The sequence below is a fragment of the Lolium rigidum genome, chromosome 7 (genome assembly GCF_022539505.1).
Source record: "Lolium rigidum isolate FL_2022 chromosome 7, APGP_CSIRO_Lrig_0.1, whole genome shotgun sequence".
Lineage (NCBI taxonomy): Eukaryota > Viridiplantae > Streptophyta > Magnoliopsida > Poales > Poaceae > Lolium > Lolium rigidum.
Window position 1 is genome coordinate 148,732,971 of NC_061514.1, and position 13,300 is coordinate 148,746,270.

Here is a 13,300-nt window from a genome sequence, read left to right on the forward strand (position 1 = left end):
ATGTGCTATACGTAATTCTGTGTTGCGTTGTTGGGATCCGATGAATAGAGAATACTTGTTATGTTGATTATCAAAGTTATGCTTATGTGTGTTGTTTATGATCTTGCATGCTCTCCGTTATTAGTAGATGGTGTGGCCAAGTAGATGCTTTTAACTCCAAGAGGGAGTACTTATGCTCGATAGTGGGTTCATGCTGCATTGACACCAGGACGGTGACAGAAGTTCTAAGGTTGTGTTGTCTTGTTGCCACTAGGGATAAAACATTGATGCTATGTCTAAGGATGGTTATTGATTACGACTATACCATACTTAATGCAATTGTACTGTTGCTTTGCAACTTAATGTCTGGAAGGGGTTCGGATGATAACGGGAGTGGACTTTTTTAGGCATAGATGCATCTTTGGATGGCGGTCTATGTAGCTGTCTCGTAAATGCCCAATTAAATCTCGCTATACTCATCATGATCATGTATGTGCATGGTCATGCCCTCTCTATTTGTCAATTGCCCAAGCTTGTAATTTGTTCACCCAACATGCTGTTCGTCTTATAGAACACCTCTAGTAGACTGTGGACCCCGGTCCAATTCTCTTTGCCTGAAATACAATCTCTTTGTACTTGTTTTTCTTTATTTTCTCTTGCAAACAATCATCTTCCACCACAATACGGTTAATCCTTTGTTACGGCAAGCCGGTGGGGTTGACAACCTCTTTGTTTGTAGTGCGGCGCAACGCCAGGGATTCCGGCGCCAACGTGGAACCTGCACAACACAATCAAAGTACTTTGCCCCAACGTAACAGTGAGGTTATCAATCTCACCGACTTGCTGTAAACAAAGGATTAGATGTATAGTGTGGAAGATGATGTTTGTTTGCGAAGAATAGTAAAGAACAAGTATCGCAGTAGATTGTATTTCAGATGTAAAGAATGGACCGGGGTCCACAGTTCACTAGTGGTGTCTCTCCCATAAGATAAATAGCATGTTGGGTGAATAAATTACAGTTGGGCAATTGACAAATAAAGAAGGCATAACAATGCACATACATATATCACGATGAGTACTATGAGATTTAATCAGGGCATTACGACAAAGTACATAGACCGCTATCCGACATGCATCTATGCCTAAAAGTCCACCTTCGAGGTTATCATCCGAACCCCTTCCGGTATTAAGTTGCAAACAACGGACAATTGCATTAAGTATGGTGCGTAATGTAATCAACACAAATATCCTTAGAAAAAGCATTGATGTTTTATCCCTAGTGGCAACAAGCACATCCACAACCATAGAACTTTCACGTCCATCGTCCCGGATTCAATGGAGGCATGAACCCACTATCGAGCATAAATACTCCCTCTTGGAGTTACAAGTATCAACTTGGCCAGAGCCTCTACTAGCAACGGAGAGCATGCAAGAACATAAACAACACATATATGATAGATTGATAATCAACTTGACATAGTATTCCATATACATCGGATCCCAACAAACACAACATGTAGCATTACAAATAGATGATCTTGATCATGATAGGCAGCTCACAAGATCTAACATGATAGCACAATGAGGAGAAGAAAACCATCTAGCTACTGCTATGGACCCATAGTCCAGGGGTGAACTACTCACACATCGATCCGGAGGCGATCATGGTGATGAAGAGTCCTCCGGGAGAAGATTCCCCTCTCCGGCAGGGTGCCGGAGACGATCTCCTGAATCCCCTGAGATGGGATTGGCGGCGGCGACGTCTCTGGAAGGTTTTCCGTATCGTGGCTCTCGGTACTAGGGTTTTCGTGACGAAGGATTTAAGTAGGCGGAAGGGAGGAGTCGGAGGAGGCACGGGGGCCCCACACCACAGGGCGGCGCGGGGCCCACCCTGGCCGCGCCGCCTTATGGTGTCGGCGCCCCGTGGCCCCACTTCGTTTCTCCCTCGGTCTTCTGGAAGCTTCGTGGAAAAATAAGACCCTGGGCGTTGATTTCGTCCAATTCCGAGAATATTTTCTTTGTAGGATTTACGAAACCAAAAACAGCGAGAAAACATCAAGCGGCTCTTCGGCATCTCGTCAATAGGTTAGTGCCGGAAAATGCATAATAATGACATAAAGTGTGTATAAAACATGTGAGTATCATCATAAAAGTAGCACGGAACATAAGAAATTATGGATACGTTTGAGACGTATCAAGCATCCCCAAGCTTAGTTCCTACTCGCCCTCGAGTAGGTGAACGATAACAAAGATAATTTCTGAAGTGTGGGGCCCCCGTGCCTCCTCCGACTCCGCGCTTCTGCCTACTTAAAGCCTTCGTCGCGAAAACCCCAGTACCGAGAGCCACGATACGGAAAACCTTCCAGAGACGCCGCCGCCGCCAATCCCATCTCGGGGGATTCATGAGATCGTCTCCGGCACCCTGCTGGAGAGGGGAATCATCTCCCGGAGGACTCTTCATCACCATGACCGCCTCCGGATCGATGTGTGAGTAGTTCACCCCTGGACTATGGGTCCATAGCAGTAGCTAGATGGTTGTCTTCTCCTCATCGTGCTATCATGTTAGATCTTGTGAGCTGTCTATCATGATCAAGATCATCTATTTGTAATGCTACATGTTGTGCTTGTTGGGATCCAATGAATATGGAATACTATGTCAAGTTGATTATCAATCTATCATATATGTTGTTTATGTTCTTGCATGCTCTCCGTTGCTAGTAGAGGCTCTGGCCAAGTTGATACTTGTGACTCCAAGAGGGAGTATTTATGCTCGATAGTGGGTTCATGCCTCCATTGAATGCGGGACGAGTGACGAAAGTTCTAAGGTTGTGGATGTGTCTGTTGCCACTAGGGATAAAACATCAATGCTTTGTCTAAGGATATTTGTGTTGATTACATTACGCACCATACTTAATGCAATTGTCTGTTGTTTGCAACTTAATACTGGAAGGGGTTCGGATGATAACTCTGAAGGTGGACTTTTTAGGCATAAATGCATGCTTTGGATAGCGGTCTATGTACTTTGTCGTAATGCCACGATTAAATCTCATAGTACTCATCGTGATATATGTATGTGCATTGTTATGCCTTCTTTATTTGTCAATTGCCCAACTGTAATTTGTTCACCCAACATGCTATTTATCTTATGGGAGAGACACCACTAGTGAACTGTGGACCCCGGTCCATTCTTTACATCCGAAATACAATCTACTGCAATACTTCTTTACTCGTTCTTCGCAAACAAACATCATCTTCCACACTATACATCTAATCCTTTGTTTACGACAAGCCGGTGAGATTGACAACCTCATCGTTACGTTGGGGCAAAGTACTTTGATTGTGTTGTGCAGGTTCCACGTTGGCGCCGGAATCCCTGGTGTTGCGCCGCACAATACTCCGCCACCAACAACCTTCACGTGTTCCTTGACTCCTACTGGTTCGATAACCTTGGTTTCTTACTGAGGGAAATTTGTCGCTGTACACATCACACCTTCCTCTTGGGGTTCCCAACGGACGTGTGTCTTACACGCCATCAAGTATTCAACAGACTCAGGTGAATTAACAGGTGTAGCAGCATTTTCATTAGGAATTTCAGTACTTTCAATTTGTCTAGACCTAGCAATCGTAGCATCTAGAAAAGATCCTAATGAACCATCATTATCAAGCACAGCAGAAGCATCATCAAAATTATAAGAGGAATTTTCAGATTCAGCGAAGTACCAGGCATTTGAAGCTTGTGGTGGTGAAACAAGTTTACTTATCACAGATGGTGAATCAAGAGCAACAGAGGTACTCAGAGTTGTACCTTTTCTTGTAGCGGATGGTAATATGGCGACTTTAGTATCGCGAGGTTTACCCATGATGGAGAATTTGCAGCGAACAATATCAATCTAAGTGAACTTGCAAATAAAGCTATGCTCCCCGGCAACGGCGCCAGAAAATAGTCTTGCTAACCCACAAGTATAGGGGATCACAACAGTCTTCGAGGGAAGTAAAATCCAATTTATTGATTCGACACAAGGGGAGCCAAAGAATATTTGTAAGCCTTAACAGCGGAGTTGTCAATTCAGCTGCACCTGGAAACAGGACATGCTCGCAAGAGTTTATCGGTAGCAACAGTTTTATAGCGGTAGCGATAGTGAAATATCAGCGAGCCAGTGTAACAAAGACAGCAGTAGTGATTATAGTAAACAACAGGATTAAAATACTGTAGGCACAGGGATGGATGAACGGGCGCTGCATGGATGAGAGAACTCATGTAACAATCAAGGTAGGGCATTTGCAGATAATAATAAAGCGGTATCCAAGTACTAAACAATCCATAGGCATGTGTTCCATATATAGTCGTATGTGCTCGCAATGAGAAACTTGCACAACATCTTTTGTCCTACCAGCCGGTGGCAGCCGGGCCTCTAGGGAATCTACTGGAAATTAAGGTACTCCTTTTAATAGAGCACCGGAGCAAAGCATTAACATTCAGTGAACACATGTGATCCTCATATCACCGCCTTCCCCTCCGATTGTCCCAATTTCTGTCACTTTGGGGCCTCGGGTTCCGGATAGCAATATGTGTATACAACTTGCAGGTAAGATCATAAAGCAATGCATATCATCATGAAACAATAACATGTTCAGATCTAAGATCATGGCACTCGGGCCCTAGTGACAAGCATTAAGCATAACAAGTTGCAACAATATCATAAAAGTACCAATTACGGATACTAGGCACTATGCCCTAACAATCTTATGCTATTACATGACCAATCTCATCCAATCCCTACCATCCCTTTCAGCCTACAGCGGGGGAATTACTTACACATGGATGGGGGAAACATGGCTGGTCGATGGAGAGGCATCGGTGGTGATGATGGTGATGATCTCCTCCAATTCCCCGTCCCGGCGGAGTGCCAGAACGAATTTTCTGGTCCCGAGACGGAGTTTCGCGATGGCGGCGGCGTTCTGGATGTCTTCTGGCGATTTCGTCTAACCCCCGTGCGTTTTTAGGTCGAAGACCTTAAGTAGTCCAGAGGGGGGCGTCGGAGGCTGGCCGAGGCGGCCTAACCATAAGGCGGCGCGCCCCCCTCCTAGGCCGCGTCGGCCTATGGTCTGGAGGCCGTGGGCCTCCCCCTGGCCTGCCCTTCTGGCTCCGTGAGTCTTCTGGGAAAATAGGCCCTTCGACATTAATTCCGGGGATTTTCCTGAAAGTTGAGTTTCTGCACAAAAACGAGACACCAGGGCAGTTCTGCTGAAAACAGCGTTAGTCCGTGTTAGTTGTATCCAAAATACACAAATTAGAGGCAAAACAATATCAAAAGTGTTCGGGAAAGTAGATACGTTTTGGACGTATCAACCGCACGGGGCCAAACAATCACTATGCTTTATTTGTTGATTATTATGGTGATGTTTATGCTAGCTATGTTGGTCCTCGTAATGGCTATGCTTATAGAGAGTACTCAATTTGGGTACCAAAAGATATTGTTGCCATTGCAAAGGAACCCATTAATCGATGGGTTCCTAAATCCTCTACTTGATTTTGTAGGGGTATTCCTCCAGGTGGTCCAAAATGGGTGTTTGATAGTGGATGCACCAATCATATGACCAGGAGGAAGAGGTGTGCTTGATCAATTCATTGAAGATATCAACAAGAAGTCAAGCATCACCTTTGGTGACAACTCAAAGGGAAAGGTACTTGGGTATGGCAAGGTGGCAATCTCTAAGGACTTGTGTCTTGAGACGGTCATGCTTGTTGAATCCCTTGGCTATAACTTACTTTCTATCTATCATCTTGCCGATGCCGGTTACAATTCATACTTTACTAATTATTGTGTGAGAGTCTTTAGGAGTGACAATCTCAAATTGGTCCTTGTTGGATATGTGGAGAACAACCTTTACGTGGTTGACCTCTCGAAAGAGAGCTCCTCTCCCTCCACATGTCTAATGGCGGCCAAGCATGACAAAGTTTGGTTGTGGCATCGCCGCCTTGGTCATGTCAACATGAGAAATCTTAAACAACTCCTAAAGGGTGAGCACATTGTGGCACTAACCGGCATTTCTTTTGAGAAAGATTGTGTTTGCAGTGCATGTGTAGCTGGAAAGCAACTCAAGAAGAAACATCCTATCAAGAGTATCGTCACCACATCTAGGCCTTTGGAGCTCCTTCATTTGGATCTCTTTGGGCCATCACATTATGATACTCTTGGTGGATCAAGTATGGACTTGTCATTGTTGATGATTACTCAAGATACTCTTGGGTCTTTCTCCTTAAGTCTAAGTACGAGACCCATAGAGAGTTCATCACCTTCGCCAAGAAAGCTCAACGTATGTATGAATCCGAGATCAAGGCGATTAGGACCGACAATGGCACCGAGTTGAAGAACTACACCATGCAAGAGTTTGTTGATGATGAGGGCATCAAGCATGAGTTTTCGGCGCCATACACCCCTCAACAAAATGGTGTTGTTGAAAGGAAGAACCGGACTATCATTGAGATGGCAAGAACCATGTTGAGTGAATTCAACTCACCCCACAACTTTTGGGGAGAAGCCATCTCTACGGCTGTCCACTACTCCAACCGGCTCTTCCTCCGCCCCCTCCATAACAAAACTCCATACGAGCTTCTCATAGGTAACAAGCCTAATGTCATGTACATTTGTGTCTTTGGATGAAAATGTCTTGTTAAGAACAACAAAGGAAAGTTCGGTAAATTTGAAACTAGAACCATAGAGGGTATATTTGTTGGATATGCGGAGAACTCTCACGTCTATAGATACTACAACCGGTCCACTGGGACTATTGAAGTATATTGTGACGTGGTGTTCTTGGAGGATAATGGCTCCCAAGTGGAGCAAGTTGTTCCATGTGTTGCAGGTAATAATGATGATCCATCTAGTGCCATCAAGCATATGGGCATTAGACACATCCGGCCCATGGAAGTTCATAATGATGATCAAGATGATGGAGTAGAAGTATCAAGCACGACTCAAGTGGAGCCTAGCTCAACTCAAGCCGAACCATCAAGTGCAACCCAAGAACCATCCTCCACTCAAGATGAGACACATTCCGAAGAACAAGAAGGAAGTCCTCATTCCACTGAGCAAGACCATGATGATGATAAAGAGACATCCTCAACTCATGATCAAGCTCAAGTGATCCCTCATGATCAAGTACTAGCAAGAGATGAATTCATTGATCATGAAGGAACCATTCGGAAGATCAAGGCCGCTACAAGGGCAAGTGACATGAAAGTAGATCAAGTCCTTGGTAGCATCTCAAGAGGAGTGGTAACTCGTAGACACCATGCATTACTTATCACTTATTGTCAACACCATGCTTTTGTGTCTAGTTTTGAACCACTCAAGGTACATGAAGCCTTGGTTGATCCGGATTGGGTAATTGCCATGCAAGAAGAATTGGAGTGTTTCACTCGTAATGAAGTATGGTCTCTAGTTGAGAGACCCAAGGATCATCGCATCAATGTTATTGGGACCAAATGGGTATTCAAGAACAAGCAAGATGAGAATGGCATTGTCATACGAAACAAAGAAAGGTTAGTGGCGCAAGGGTTTGCCCAAATAGAAGGTATGGATTTTGAGGATACCTTTGTGTCGGTAGCCCGTCTTGAAGCTATTCGTCTTTTGCTTGCATTTGCATCTTTCCACAATTTCAAACTATATCAAATGGATGTGAAAAGTGCATTTTTGAATGGTCCCCTAAAAGAAACCGCATATGTGGCTCAACCCCCGGGTTTCGAAGACCCATGCCAACCCAACCACGTGTATTTACTCCATAAGGCACTCTACGGTCTCAAGCAAGCTCCACGTGCTTGGTATGAGTTCCTTAGGGATTTCTTACTACATGATGGGTTTTGCATGGGTACGGTCGATTCCACCCTTTTCACCAAACGGGTTAAAGGGGGTGGCTTATTTATATGTCAAATATATGTTGATGATATTATCTTTGGGGGAACTAACCCCAATCATAACAAAGCTTTTGAGCTATTGATGACTAGGAAATTTGAGATGTCCATGATGGGAGAGTTGAAGTTCTTCCTAGGCTTCCAAGTGAGGCAACTTGCAAAAGGCACCTTCATCTCTCAAGAAAAGTATGTGAAGGACATGCTCAAGAAATTCAACATGACCAATGCAAGCCCAATGAAGACACCCATGCCCGTAAAGGGGCAACTTGGCTCATGTGACGGTGAGAAGGATGTGGACATAAAGGTATACCGCTCCATGATAGGATCCTTGCTCTACCTTTGTGCCTCTAGGCCGGATATCATGCTAAGTGTTGGGATGTGTGCTCATTTTCAATCCGCTCCTAAGGAGAGCCATTTAATGGCGGTCAAACGGATTCTAAGATACCTTGTTCTCACTCCTACTCTCGGGCTATGGTATCCAAAGGGGTCAACCTTTGAACTCATTGGCTATTCGGATTCCGATTGGGCCGGTGATAAGGTTGACCGGAAGTCTACCTCCCGGGCTTGCCAATTTATTGGCCGGTCATTGGTGAGTTGGTCATCCAAGAAACAAAACTCCACCGCTTTATCCACCGCCGAAGCCGAATACATATCCGCGGCATCTTGTTGCACTCAATTGTTATGGATGAAGCAAACCTTGAAAGACTATGGTGTGTCTCTTGGTACGGTGCCTCTTCTTTGTGACAATGAAAGTGCAATCAAGATCGCCAATAACCCGGTTCAACATTGTCGCACCAAACATATTAACATTCGCCATCACTTCCTACGTGACCATGTTGCCAATAAGGATATTGATCTCACTCATGTGGGGACAACCTACCAATTGGCGGATATTTTCACTAAGCCTTTGGATGAAGCCCGGTTTGTTAACTTGAGAGGAGAACTTGGTATTCTTGATCCTAAAAACTTGGATGGAATAACTTCTTGCACTATATTCTTGCATTTATCTTGCTACCTAGTTTAGAGACATAGCACATATAGGGATAGTCACCTTACCATGTCTTGGTATGATGCATACCTATGTGTGCAACATAAATAGACCCAATGTCATTATATGGACCCAAGCATGTCTCTTCGAGGTCTCATGACATTTGCGCTTTCACATAGGGGGAGTAATCCCCCGCCCCTCATTGAGCCTCAATTACAACTTGATTTGACTATATAAGGCTAAATGATCTTATTGCAAAAATCACTTCAAAATGACTTATGATTCTTGATATATATTTCGAATCATGCCCATTGTTGCTATCTACATCTTGTTTGGATCTTTACTCCAATGGGTATGCCTAGAGAACTTTGTGTTTCCAACCCCATGTCTATGCTCATCTCATCACCATCTATCTATCTATATGTACATGTCATCATCTGAGCATTCATACACATTTACACAAAGAATAGGGGCAAAACGAGGCAAAACAAGACAAAACTGGGCAGAAGGACCCTGGCCGGTCTCTGGCCCGGTTGGACCGGCCTCTTCGCCGGGCCAGCCGGCGCCAGGCCCGGTCGACCGGGCGGCAAACCAGCCGTGCGGCTGGTTATGTTTGGAGGAAGTTACCCCTTGGGGGTCTTCTTCCTCACTTCCCCCCACCACCCTCCCCACCATTGTCGCCGCCTCCACCATCCCCACCTCTCCCTAGGGTCTTCCCACCACTCAAAACTTCCCAAACTTCACCAACTCATAGATCGGGCCCTTTGCATCATCTCCACCAAGGGATTTGGTCCCTCTCAAGCTACTTTGGGAGATCTTGGGGATTTGGCTGTCAAGCCCTACCTAGGTGTTCTTCTTGTTCCCTTGAGCAAGGAGGACCATGTCTTCGGGTAAATTGTTCTTCCTTTCCCTCTATTTCCTAGTTCTCATCACACATTGCACATCCTTTAGGGTTAGGGTTAGGGTTTGTAAGTCCTCATGCCATTAGAGTGTCTCACAACACTATGCACATATTCCACTCTATTGCTATAGTCTATGTTCAAGTTTATGAGTTTTTGCATGATTTTGTGGTAGAAATTCTGGGCAACACCTCACAAATCGACATACCCGGTCATTCGCTCGGTCAACCGGCCGGCCCGGTGTGCCGCCCGGTCAACCGGATTGGCAACCGGCTCGTCCGGTCTGTCGTCCGGTTGGACCGGCCTGTGCGCCGGATCGCCCAGTTCTTCGCATAATCTCATCGAAACACTTGGATATATGCTATGCTTTTTGGCTACCCTACTTACTGATGACATGTACACTTACCCCACTGCTATCCTCGATCTATTTGCTCATTCATAGGTGATTGGAGTGATGAAGACCGTGGCCATCTTGCAAAGAGAGGAAAGTCTACAGTGCCTCCAGCCCGCCGCTCTAGCGGCCGTGTGCCTTCTAAAGCAGCTCAGTTCACTGACACTGGCAGCTCCGCTGGGGGAAGAAGCAAGTCAACTGGCTCTAAGAGGAAAGACAAACACGCAGCCCAAGAGGATGATGAAATAGTGCCAGACTTTAATGTGGGAGAAGCACATCGTGGTGATTGGAAATGTGTGAGGAAGGAGAATCCGTATCGCTTTGAGCAACGGACTTACACTGGTGGGGACAAGAGGATGAAGGTGCTGAGGCTGAGGATGATGATGGCGAGGGCTCCTACTCCGCTGGGCATGAGTTCTACTGATGGGAGCGCTAGCATCTCTCCTCTTTTCTTCGCCTTTTTGGTGTTCCGATGCCAAAGGGGGAGAAGAGAGTAGAGTCTAGGACCACGAGGTTCTTTGGTTGTCACAAGCCATGGGTGTTGCTTTATTTGATTCTTATATGGCTTGTGCTTATTTGCTTTGATTCTCAAGAACCATTTTCTACTTCGAATAATTCGTGTATGGACGACTATTTGTATGCTTAATCACTCTATTAGGATGATCATGCTTTATGCTTATATATCTTGATATACTTGTCCATACCATGCTTATTTCCTAAAGATATTGGGGGAGCTTCTCATATTCCACAAATGGTGCACTTTGTATTCAAACGCAAATTCTCCAAGTGCACACATTATGGGGGAACTGTCGTAATATCTTATATGGAATCAAGGTTTAGAGCTTATCATAATATCTATATGTGACTCTAGCTCGGTTTGTCATCGTATACCAAAAAGGGGGAGATTGTAAGGGTATTTTACCCTTATCCATTATTTTGGTAACAATGACACCTTGCTAGAGTATTTGGCCTAATACATGTTTGTAAGGATAATCTCAGGTATTAGCCAAAGAGGCATAAATGGTGTATCAAAGGAACAAGAAGGCCAAAGGAGACCCCCCTCACTTCGACAACAATCAAAAAGGGGTCTACAGCAGGAATCCGGCCACAGGCTCGGTTGGACCGGACCGTGCGCCGGCTGGCTCCGGCCTGCCGCCCGGTCGACCGGGCGCACGGCCGGACGCTCCGGCGCCGACCGGCTCCTGCGCTGATGCCAACCGGACGACCTACTGGGAGACACGAAGTGCCCCCCGGTCAAGGTCCGGTCTGCCGCCCGGTTTGGACCGGCGGGTCCGGTCCCTGGCCCGGTCTGACCGGGCTCTGGACCGGACGCCCCGGCGCCGACCGGCCTCTACGCTGACTGCAACCGGATGGAGTACTGCGGGACATTTCGAGGGTCTGGTCGTGGTCCGGCCTGCCGCCCGGTTTGGACCGGCGGGTCCGGTCCCTGGTCCGGTCCGACCGGCCCCTACACCGGACGCTCCGGTCTGTGGTCCGGTTGACAGGGATTCTCGGAAGAAAGCTGATGTGTCAAGTGACCAACGGCCATATTTCAAGTGACACTATAAATAGCCCTTCTCCTACCTCTGAAGAGTTAGGCACTACACTACAAGCTATTCTTGAGCTCTCTCTCATACTCCATTGCTAGAAACACCAAAAGCCTCAGATCTCCCTCCTCCTCCACCCAAACTCAAATCCCTCCGGGAAACAATAGAGGAGGACCCGATCTACTGTTCTACCAAGCCAAATCTCATTCCCCCTTGTATTCATCAAGAAGCTTGCTCTCTAGGGTTCCTTGGAAACCCTAGGTGGGCAAGAGTGGTCCGGAAGCATCCGGACTGTGGATTTGCTCCGGGCAAGATTGTAGAATGATAGAGAGGGAGAGAGATATGCGGAACATGATAGATGTATTATTGAGCCTCATGGGCGAGTATATATAGGCGTACAGGGATCATCTTGGAGTGCAAGACAAGACACGAGAGTCCTATCTCTATCCTAGACTATCCGTTTATATGTACACGGAATATATCTCTAACAAAGATTGTGAAGGTTTGGAGGCTACCTCAAAGTCTACCACAAGTGAGTGAGCTATTCCTTCGTGGGATAGGTTCCGGAGAATAGGGTGAGCCTTCGTGGCGTGGGGAATCCTTCGTGGGACCTCCACCCCTCCAAACGTGACGTATCTTCTTGCAAAGGAAGGGAACACGTGAATACATCCTCGTCTCCGCGTGCTATCGGTTATCTCTAACCGAACTCCTTACTTGCGATTTAACTGCCTGTGAGAGCCTTCGTGCTCGAGTTAGTTGTATCCTCATATAGGTTGTTTCACCTAGTTTGCATTAGGCTCACCTTTATATTCCGTAAAGCCTAATATTGCAAAGAAAGAATTAAAATCTGTAGAAACCTATTCACCCCCCTCTAGGTTTACCATCTCCGAACTTTCAATATCATTACATCAACACACACCAAATGTAATGTACATAGACTTGTTCCAAACAAATCTTGCAATGCAACATCCTAGGACTAGGAAGCATCAGAATTTGAGACAAGATCAGCGCGGATTCCTGTATGGAGTAAGAACATTGCACTGGTGAAGATGGGCTCTTCTTCTACATGTGACCACAGAACTAGTACAAATGAATAAAATAGTACTTGAAAGTTTCAATGTTCCGATAGACATAGATGCATGGGAACAGAGAGGATTACTAATACATGAACTTTACACCAATATTACACTATGTTTGAGCTCTGGAAGCTAGTGATGACTGGGGCATGCTTGATCTTGATAGCGAACGTGAGCGCGAGGCACGAGGGGGCGTCAGAGTTGTTAGAGATAGGAACATGAACACCATAATGCAAAAGCTAGCTCACACATCTTCCCCACTTTTGAAAATTATAAAGGTCCATAATTTTTTTACGTAAGCAAAAGTTGGTACAAAGCGGTTTTTTTCCACAATATTTGGATTCTCAGCTCATTAAGTGTTCCGGTTAACAAAATTACAGAGGAGGTTATGATGATTTCTCGTATTTAGTTGGCACCTTGGAGTTGGATGGTTTTGTGAATTCTAGTTATGCAGATGCTAGATGTAAGGTCGAATCTCTTGAGTGGTGAAGCGTCATTTATCAAT